This window comes from Lontra canadensis, unplaced genomic scaffold (genome assembly GCF_010015895.1).
Source record: "Lontra canadensis isolate GAN:19392208 unplaced genomic scaffold, GSC_riverotter_1.0 scaffold49, whole genome shotgun sequence".
Lineage (NCBI taxonomy): Eukaryota > Metazoa > Chordata > Mammalia > Carnivora > Mustelidae > Lontra > Lontra canadensis.
Genome location: NW_022631043.1, coordinates 13,456,091 through 13,466,856, shown reverse-complemented (window position 1 = coordinate 13,466,856; position 10,766 = coordinate 13,456,091). Strand labels below are relative to the sequence as shown.

General features: G+C 47.1%; 1 long non-coding RNA gene across 1 annotated transcript; it reads left to right on the top strand.

Moving 5' to 3' along the window:
* The first annotated feature begins 6,676 nt into the window (after positions 1-6,676).
* Positions 6,677-10,202, top strand: LOC116877000. The gene is made up of 3 exons (XR_004384510.1): positions 6,677-7,277; positions 9,395-9,512; positions 9,924-10,202. It is a non-coding gene; the product is annotated as an uncharacterized LOC116877000 (long non-coding RNA).
* Positions 10,203-10,766: the final 564 nt, after the last annotated feature.

Here is a 10,766-nt window from a genome sequence, read left to right as displayed (position 1 = left end):
ACGTGAGCTGAAGGCAGATGCTTAACCGATTGAGCCTCCCGGGCTCCCCTACATTTTCAACTTCAGAGAGGTGACATTTACCTAAATAAAATGCATCCATTTTAAATATATAGTTTGATGAGTTTCACAAATGTGTACAGCCATGTAACTACCAACATAACAGTGATATGGAACACATTTCTACCACCCCAATGTTTTTGTACCTGGTCCCAGTAACCACGGATATGCTCTCAGCCACTATATATCAGAGTCACCTTTTTCTAGATGGTTCCATATACATGGAGAGTAAGAGGTCTTTTGTGTCTGGCTTTGTTCACTGGGCACAATACTTCTGAGATCTATCCACGTTCTTATGTATATCAGCAGTGGCTCCTTTTTACTGCTTTGTAGAATTTCATTGTATGGATAGATCAAAATTTGTTTCTCTATCCCCTATTGATGCACATATAAGTTATTTCCATTTCTGGGCTAATATGAGTATAGCTGCTCTCACCATTTATATACAGTTTGTGTGTCAGAAAAAAAAAAAACCAGCAGCTGTATTAACCATGATTCTTTAGAGAATCAGAACCAATAAGATCGATTGATTGATCTATCTATCTAGCTAACTTTTATTTGTTAAAGTTGGCTCGCATGATTATGAAGGCTGCCAAGTTCCCAGATCTGCAGTTGGCAAACTGGAGACCCAGGAAAGCTGAAGATGTGGTTCCAGTCTGAGTTTGAAGGCTTGAGAACCGGGAGAGAGTTGATGGTGTGGCGCCTGTCCAAAAACTGGCAGGCTCGAGACCCAAAAAGAGCTGATGCTTCAGTTTGAGTTTGAAAGCAGAAAAAAGTTGCTGACCCAGGTCAGAGGCAGTCAAGCAGGAGGAATTTCCTTGTATCAGGGAGATGATCAGTGTTCTGTTCTGTTCAGGCCTTCAACTGATTTATGAGGCCCACCACATTAGGGAGAGCAATCTGTTTTACTTTTTTACAAGTTAATTTCATCTGAAAACATCCTCACAGAGACAACCAGAATAATGTTTCACCAAATGTCTATGGCCCAATCAAGCTGACACTTAAACTTGGTAGCTAGGAATCGGTAAACACAGAAATGAATACATAATTGAATTGGATTATTGATTTGGCTTTGGAGCTTGCCTCCTTCCTGGAACGAGCCTGTTTGTCAGTTAGGAATGTAATTACCTGCAGGCAATAAAAAGTCTAATATCAGTGGCTGGGGCAAATAGATGTTTTTGTTTTTTGTTTTTTCTCTTACAAGGCTGGAAGTCTGCAGGTATGTGGATCCTGGCCTTAGTTCCACTGCTCCATGGTATTGCCAGAAATAGGAGCTTTTCATCTTTTTCATCTTCCATATCCTGGTGCTGTGGGCTCATGATTGCAGAATGCAAGGTCACCATCCTCAGGCCTTGGGTCACATGTGAATCTGTGAGGTCTCAGGTCGCAAGCAATGCAGGGGAAGGAGCCTAGAGAAGCAGGACTAGGGGAGATAGCTGAGTCTGTCCCTTTTTATCAAGAAAGCAGAATCTTCCCAGAAACCCCACCTGGCAGATTTCTCCTTATAGCTCATTGGCCAGAACTGGGTCGTGTTACGAGCCCTAAGTTGTGGGGACACTGGTGAGCAGGACGGTCATGTCTGGTTTAGTCCAAAGGTACATTGTTCCCCCAAGTGAAATCAGAGTCCTGTTGCAATAAAGGAGTGTGGGGTGGGTGTTGCCAAACAGCTAACACCTCTACCACTCATAAAAGTCATCATTCATGCCTTAGAACAGCACCTAGGACACAGGGTGCTTCAGAAATGTGTGTTTTCTTGGGTTGATTTCAGAAGTTCCCTGGGTGGGGAGACGTAGTTGGACCATGAACCCTGAAATAGGGGGCTGGGTCCCAGCCCTGCCATCTCCAGCTGCATGGCCTTGAACAAGCCACTGAACTTTCTGGAACTTGTTTCTCAATTCAGCAAAATGGGACTAATTCTCCCCCAAATTCAGATGCTGTCTGTGAAAGCATTTTGCGAAGGACAAGATAGATATTAGTCAAAGCCACTATGGCTATGGAACCCCAGAGGGTTGAGCTTTTGCCTCTAGTCTCAGGTTCTCTGCTCTTCCTCCTAAGACTGCCGTCCCTCACATCCCCCATGGTATTTCACTGTTCTCAGAGGAGAACTGAGATAGCGTCCACCTTCCTGACTGGACTTCATCCTCACTGTCCTCTGAGGATCATGTGGCTAATGTAGTGATTCTCCACCTTTCCATTCCCCTGCTCTGAGTACGCTGCTGGAGACTGGGAGCCCAGGAGGAATCCATGGATCGCCTGGTGGTCCCAGGACCAGCACTCTGTCCCAGGGTTGCTGGAGCCCTTTACTGCCCTGACCTTGCTCTTTTTCACTCCTGAGTCAAAGTTGTGCAAGCTCATCCAACAGCCCCTGCGAAGGATTGCACCAACATCACCATGGCCTGGACGTTGGTTTCCACATGTGGATCCAACAAAACCCCAGGTTCCTGATGGCTTTTTGTCACTGTCTGTTCTCCTTCTCTTCCTGCAGCATTTTAACGAACCAAGATCTTCCCTGTCTTGACATTATTCCTTGACCCCCTTGGCTTTGGCTTTTGAACTGTTGTCTTTTTTACTCTCCCTCTGTTCTGAGCTCATTCACTCGCCTACCACAGTGTTTCCGCCACCTTCACCCCCCATCGCTTGCCCTGTGATACGGGACCTCCCAAAAGCCAAGCCAAGTGTCCTGAGCATGTGCTAGACCTTCTCTTCCTAGTGCTCTTTGTGGTGTCCACACATTTCCTGTCACATTAGCCACTCTCTCTGGTCTTCAGCTGTTGTCTCCTGTCTTCCAGCTGACCTCGAATGCCGGTGTGTCCACTGGGTCGACCATTTGTCTCATCTGAACTGTTGCTTCTACTTCCGGTTGGTGACGTTGCTCAGATAGATATTTCCAGCTCCGGGTCTCTTGCTTCAGAGCATTCTTTACCAATATGGAAGCTGATATGCACTGATGTGGAGAAACAGGTCCATGTCCATGTTAACCCCAGTGGCTGATTTCATGGACTTGATGTCAGACTGTCTGTAGGGGAGAGAAGAGGTGCTTGCTTGAGACCTTTCAATGTGCCAGGGACTGCCTGTGCTGGGCACTTGTGTGTCATCCCATGTACCCCTCTGTTATTTTATGAATCCCTGTTTTATAGATGAGGAAACAGAGGACCAGAGAGGTGGAGTGAATTGCCCTCGGCCACAGAGCTGGGACATGGTGGGCCAGGGGCTGTAAGCTCAGGCTTTCTGACACCAAAGTGAAGGCACTCTTCTCATGATCCTGGATCTCTCTCGAAAAGTCCAGATTTGGACAGATGGTCTTGAAAATCCAGTTGGTCCAGAGCATGTGACCTTTTATGCCGTCTCGGAGCTACGGAATGGGCCCATAAGCCAGCAGCAGGCACGGACATGGTCTCGAATTAGACTGGGTCAGCAGCTGCAGGCTTGGGCGTTAGCACCACGTGATATCATGCACTGTCAGCCCTGAAGTACCTCGGGCTGGCACCAGTGAGCTCCAGGGCCGCCGGGACATGGAGAAAGCCATGGAAAATATGCTGTCTACTCTCGTCCCTTCCTGGTAAGTTGGGAGTCAGATTGTTCCAGAATTACCTGGCTGGTTGTAACCACAGGGGGAAGGATGGGCTGTTTGCAAGAAGCCTTGTGCTTTGGTTATTAAAGTCTGCCCAAACATGGGAGGCAATAAATGGGTCCTTGTGGGAGTCCGGCTAAGCAGTCGAATAGTTTTCTCCCGGACAAGCCCAGGTTTGGGGGTTGGCCTGTCCACAGGTTTAAGATGCCTGTGTCGGTCCCATGGGTCTTGTCTGTCACATTCTTCTACTCATTTGGCAAGACTCCTTCCTCTGTTATTTTTTGCATTGGGCTTCTGCCAAGAGAGTCTCGGGCTCACAAGACTTCTGAGCTGCCTTTTCAAATCACCTTAATTTTTTTCTTTCTCATTTGGTGGCCCTTGTCATAAACAAAAATTTCAAAAAGCCACAACACTCCACATGAAAAGCCAAGACCCTTCCCCCCACAAAGTAATTGTGATGTGTAAATGTAACCTTCGAAAATCACCCGGTGATTTCTGCAAATCCACTTCCCAGTGTCATCCTGCAAAGAAGGCTCTCTCTAGGTGAGGCATAAACACAATTTTAAATAATTAAAAGACAAAATGACAGCATAAAAAAAACTCAAACCACAAAAGAACAAAAATGCTCAATTTTACTTGATCAAAATGAAAACTTAACACTTTTTGGGAGACACTGTTAAGGAAGTAAGATGACAAGCCACAAGTAGGGAGAAAATATTCATAAGAGAAACAATTCAAGTAAGAAATGGTCAAAAGAATTTTTTAAAGATTTTTTTTTAAAGATTTTATTTATTTATTTGACAGAGAGAGAGATCACAAGTAGGCAGAGAGATAGAGAGAGAGAGAGGAAGAAGAAGGCTCCCTGGTGAGCAGAGAGCCCGATGTGGGGCTCGATCCCAAGACCCTGAGATCATGGCCTGAGTGGAAGGCACAGGCTTAAACCACTGAGCCACCCAGGTGACCCCAAAAGATTTTTTTAATAAACACTTTACCAAAGAATATATATGAATGGCCAACAATAAGTCTGTGAAAAGATGCTTGGTATTATTAGTCATCGGAAAAATGTAAATTAAAACCACAGTGGGGGCGCCTGGATGGCTCAGTTAGTTTAGGGTCTACCTTCAGTCTAGGTCGTGATCCCAAGGTCCTGAGATCAAGCCCTACAATGGGCTCCCTACTCAGTAGGGGGCCTGCTTCTCCCTCTACCTCTGCTGCTCCCCCTGCTTGTGTTCTCTCTCCGTGTCAAATAAATAAATAAATAAAAAGTTAAAATAAAACCCACAGTTGAACACCAGTACATAGCCACTGGAATGGTGAAAATTAAAAAGACTGATAATGACGACTACTGCTGAGGGTTCAGAGGGACTGGAACTCACGCACATTGCTGGAGAGAAGACAAAATGGGATAACTGCTTTGTTTTAAGATGATTAAAAAAAGGTTATTATATTTAGAATTAGCCAGCTGGGCTCAGTGTAGGTAATCCCAATTTTTTGGCAACACTCAAAGTATTTAGTAGTTAGGGCTCAAATAGGTGCCTTCTCGCCATGACGCCTGGTTAAAGTAGTGGCTTTGGCCAATCAGGGTCCCAGAGTTTCTTCAGAGCCTGTTTGATCTGGTGCTTGTTGGCTTTGGTGTCCATGAGGAACACCAGTATGACTTGATCATCATGGCCAACTTCATGGTTGGGAGTATTTGATGGTGGCATCATGGTCAGGCTTGTTTCTCCTAGGGATGCTCTTGTAAGATTGCTTGTATGGCTTCTGGAGCCACAGCATCCCGGGCTGAAAGTAGGTGATGTGTGTGGATCTTCACTGTTTTGGTGGCCGTAGACACCTGTCAGCACTGTCTTCCTTGTCTTCGAAGCCTTTTCTTTGTATTAGGATTTTGGTAGAGACAAAGGTTTTCGTTTCCACTTTTGCTGCCATTTTCATAAAAATCTGGGAGACCTCTTTGGAAAATGGTTGCAGTATTTTGTGAATTAAACCTGTACTTTCCATATAACTCATCAATCCCTAGAGAAATGAGAACATGAGTCTATACATAGATCTGTGTGTGAATGTTTATAGCAACTTTACTTGTAATAGCCCCAACCTGGAAACAACCCAGGTGTTCATCAGCTAATGAAAGGACAAATAAATAGTGGTACCTCCGTGCATTGGAATACTACTCAGGAAAGAATAAAGTACTGATATTTGCAAAAACGTGGGTGAATCTTAAAATCCTTGTGCTTGGTGGGGTTCCTGGGTGGCTCAGTCTGTTAAACGGCTGACTTGATTTCTACTCAGGTCACGATCTCAGGGTCCTGGGATGGAGCCCTGCATCAGGCTCCACACTCAGGAAGGAGTCTGCTTAAGGATTCTCTCTCTCCCTCTTCCTCTGCCTCTCCCCCTGCTCATGCTATGCTCTCTTTCTCTCTCTTAAAAAAAAAAAAAAATTGTTATGCTTAGTGAAAGAAGCCAGACCTAAAAGGCCATATATACATACTATGTGATCTCAAAAATATGGATACAGAAGTCAGGTCAGTGGTTGCCAGGGGCTTGGGCAAGGGGAAACACAGGAGTTCACTGCCAAAAAGCACAGGAGATCTTTTGGAGGATGACAGAAATGTTCTAGGTCTTGGTTGTGCAGAGGGGTCCATGACTGCATTCGTCAAAAGTCATGAAACTTCACTCTTAAAAGGATCTGTTTTATTGCTGTGAATAATACCTCAATAAACCTGTCTAAAAAGCAAGTCATAAGAATGATTTTGAGCCCAGGCTTTGGAATCAGTGGGTTTGAATCCCTGAGTCCCACATATTATCTTTGTGACATTGAGCAGATGTCTTGACCTCTCAATGTGTCACTTGCTACCTTTATAAAATGGAGTGTGTTGGTTAGGGTAGGCTAACTCCTAGCAAGTGGACCCCATGTGTAACAGAGGTCAAAAAGGGTGTTTTCTGTTACCTAGCAGTCTAAGGTGGTTCCCAGTTGGCGATAGCTGTGTTCCCTGCCCCTTTGCTGACTCCTTATGTTCCAAGATGCAGACTCCACGTCCTCCAGGAAGCTTTCTCTTCTGACAAACCCTCTGCTCCTGCTAGGGTCCTCCTCTGTGCTCCCCACTCGGAGCAGCTGACTAGCTGTGTGACTCTGTGAACGGTATGTAACCTCTCTGAGCCTCAGTGTCTGCAGCTGTGAAATGGCTATAGCAGCCATCGTACTTACAGTATAGAGATGTACAAGGTGAAAAGAGGCATGTCTGAGTAGGTCTTTGCCTAGTGCCTTCTGCAGTGAGCGCTCAGTGCATGGTAGCCTCTCGACACCTTTAGTGGAGCTTTCTGTCTGAGCCTCTGCCACTCGGAGGAGATTGGAAACTTCTAGAAGACTCCCTACCCCATGCACAGCACCGCATCTTCAACATATAGCCCAGTGATCAATAAATGTTTGTGTAGGGACCAACGCTTAAGGAGCTTCTCTGGCTGTTTCCTTTGGGGAAGGCCCAGGTAGTCTAATGATGTGAATGACTTAATTGGTGTGGTGTTTTACCAGCACCTGTGGTTTGAGGATCTGCGGTGACCTGCCCAAGGCCACACACATAGTACTTGGCAGAGTAAGGACTTTTGTCCTCTGTGCACTAAGGCTACCCCTCCCACAGCTACCTGACTGACTAAGGTAAGGAGAGTTGTGTTTTGATGTGGGAGGGGGAGCAGACGAAGAGGACTCCAAGACCGGTCCCTTTCTTCATTTTGTGCCCGGTAGCTCTAGCCCGAGGCGCTGGCCCCTCGGAGGGCCAGTGGCTGTACGAGCAGAGCGGTAGGGCCTGCACTGCTTCCCAGCCCCTGTGTTCTGATGCAGTCTTTGTGGCCTTACCTTGCTGATCTGCACAAGAATCCTTTTGGGTGGGAGCTATTTTAATCTCCATTTTACAGATAAAGGAACTGAGACTAGATAACTTGCCAAAGTCACCCTTTGTGAGTAGCAGGTCTGGAATTCACCCACGGGCTGTGGGACTTCGGAACCCACCCACGAACCTCTAGGCCATGCTCCCTCTGGCTTTCCAACTCAAGTCTCATCAATGACTTAGCCCATCTTTTCTGGCACCTCCTGGACAAGGCGTTATGCCAATGTTGATACACAGTGATTCCCAGAGGAGGGAATAAAGGGAGACAAAACATGGTAATTAGGCATTGCTAACACTGATGCAGTACTCACGAGGCGTTGGGTGCTATTTTAGAGATGGTATATGTGTTAGACTGACTTCTCACAATGAGCCTTTGTGATACTCCCCATTTGACAGTCTGGGAAACTGAGTAGCATACGGTCCTAAATGGCAGAGGTTGGATTTGAACGCAGAGCCACTCCCCCATGCTGCAATGGGGGGTGGGGGAATGCCGGGGGTTGCATTTGGAATGGGCTTTGAAAGAGAGAGCGTCGAGGGGAGATGGGGACCGCTGGGAGAGACACGCATGACGGGGCGTCTGGCAAATCTTTCCTGGCTTGACCTCAACCCATGTGCTCATCCATGCCCCATGTCTGCTATCCTCTTGGGAATGGGCCTGGGACCCCCGTGAGAGACTGGGCACTACAGCTGAGCAATGTAGTCTCCATAGGAAGTGGACAATTCTGAAAAGGAAGGTTCTGGGGGTTTGGCGAGGCAGAGCCACAGGGATGAGGGTCTCTTTAATTTTCTTACTCTTCCCTAAACTTCCCCTGCCTGTTTCTCCATGTCTGAGCCTTTTCTGTTTCTTAGACCTAAAAAAACCCTAATTCTGCCTACTCCCTTTCTGCCCTTCAAGGTCCCTCATTGCCTGTAATCCCCCTGCCCCCTTTGTCCCCAGTGGGGGACCAGTCACCCTCCTCCCCAGTGCCCAGTGGCTGTGGGCACCATTGTCAGCATCATTCTGGAAGAGCCCTGTGAGCCTGGCTGCCCTCCGGTCTCTGGAGGCAAACCCACCTGCCCAGAAGCCGGCAGAATAATCAGGGTAGTGACTTAGTAGTCCTGGGGTTATCAGGATGGAAGTATCAGAGAGATCAAGCAAGTCACTTCAGGCCACACAGCGCATTCTTCAAGCGTTCTTGTCCTGGTTCTGCTTCAAAGAACTGAGCCTTGAAAGTAGCGATCATGATTCATTTCAGGGACAGCGGTTCCCTCCTTGCTCAGTCAGTGTAGACATCAGCCCTGTTCCTCACCCACCCCATTTGTCTTTTCCCATACATGGGTCTTATTTTGTGAAACCATAGGACATTGAACCAATCAGAGGACCTTCCTTAGAGTAGTTCAATAACCCCTAGAGGGCTTTGCCCATAAAAAATGTCTCGAAAAGGTTGGTTAACAGAAAATGTCCAGAGCCAAAGCAAGGTCCGGAATCCCTGGCTTCCATGTCCAAACACTGCTCTTTTGGCTCATAGGGGTCTGCTTTCTAGAAAAACCTGTTCTGGACAGTAGGGTGCTAGGCAGCCATCCCAGAGTGAGACCCCATTTTTCTACCCTCAGCTGGCTAGAAGGGAGCTGATAATCATTAAAGCGTTCATTGCAGCAGGCGCCCAGATCCGGGGTTGAGACAGGCGGCCTCAGACAGCCCTGGTATTAATGCGGCTAATTACGTGGATTGCTTCACTGGGAGATGGCAGATAGGATCCGGCTCCGGGAGCCTTTGTGGGAAGGTGCTGTGGGACCCAGCCCTCTGTGTGCTCATCGATGTGCTGTCTGGGAAAACTGAGCTGCCCCAGCCAGTTCCTGAGGTCGCTGGTCCCTCACTGCAGCTCCGCGTGACAGCCTGTGTCTCCAGCAGGATCTTGGCGTGGCTGCAGAGGGAGAGATGGGCCCTCTGGGGAGGGGTAGCTCCGGGCCAGCTAGAGTGGCTGCTGACGGATGGCTTGATAATGATCAAAAGGTGCACCTCCAAGGTAAGGAGGGAAATGCAGCCCCCTGGAAGTAGGGAAAAGAAAGGAAAACTGCCAAGGACATGTCCTTGAGGGGCTTTTGATCCTGGTGAAGGGCAAGGCAAGTCTGGTTTCACTCTTGATCTTGGTTTCACCCTTGATCTTGGTTTCACCATTATTTCTGGCTCTAAAGGGGGTAAAGGTTTAGGCTGCATTTCCTGTTCCCTATGGCTGGAATCGGCCACACCTATTAAAAGAAAGAAAGGAAGGAAAGGAGGGAGGGAGGGAGGGAGGAAGGAAGGAAGGAAGGAAGGAAGGAAGGAAGGGAAAATCCAAGATTCGTGTGTCATTCGCAAAGCTATATTTTATAGCAAGCAAGTACAAATTAGCAAAACAAATCCAGTCTATTTGCCTGAATCTCTGCTCTCTTTGCAGGTCCTCAAAGTCCAGAAGACCTGTTATTCAGAGATTTGAGATTTGCGCAAACCCAGCTCAGCAGCAAGTCCTCGTGTAGCTTGGTCAGTCAAGCAGAGGGGAGCCAAAACTTTGGAAAGAATCATCTCAGAAAACCAGGTGCTGTGTCTCATACCTATGTAAAAAATCAGTCTCCTAGTTGTTGTAAACACTCATAATGGGGAAGCATTTGCTGTGTTTATATATGTTAAAAGTTTTTTATAGGAGTGCCTGGGTGGCTCAGTGGGTTAAGTCTCTGCCTTCGGCTCAGGTCACGATCCCAGTGTTCTGGGATCGAGCCCTGCATTGGGCTCTCTGCTCAGCGGGGAGCCTGCTTCCCCTCTCTCTCTCTGTCTGCCTCTCTGCCTATTTGTGATCTCTGTCTGTCAAATAAATAAATAAATAATTTTTTGTTTTTTTTAAAAAGCCTTTTACAAATTCTGAGAAAACACTGAATTTGGTCAGACTGTCATTTCTTCGGTGATGTTTGGGAGGGGGAGGGGCTCTTGGGATGTGCAAAGTCAACAGAAATAAACTTGGTTTTTCCTGTTTTCCAGCTGGAGAGACTGTTGCTTTTTAGGAATAAGGCTCTGGTCCTTTATCATACTAAACTGGAAGAATGTCTCTCCTTCCCTTATAAACGACACCTCCCCACCCCACCGCTCCTGATGTTTGATGAGATAATGTATGACACTTTCAGCACAAATCTTGGTCCACAGTCCATGCCTGACGACCTCCTCTTTTCCGGTGCCTTCCTCCCCTTGTCGTCATGACAACCTATCCCCGACCCCCCCGTCCATTGACTGTAAGATGCTGTAATGATTT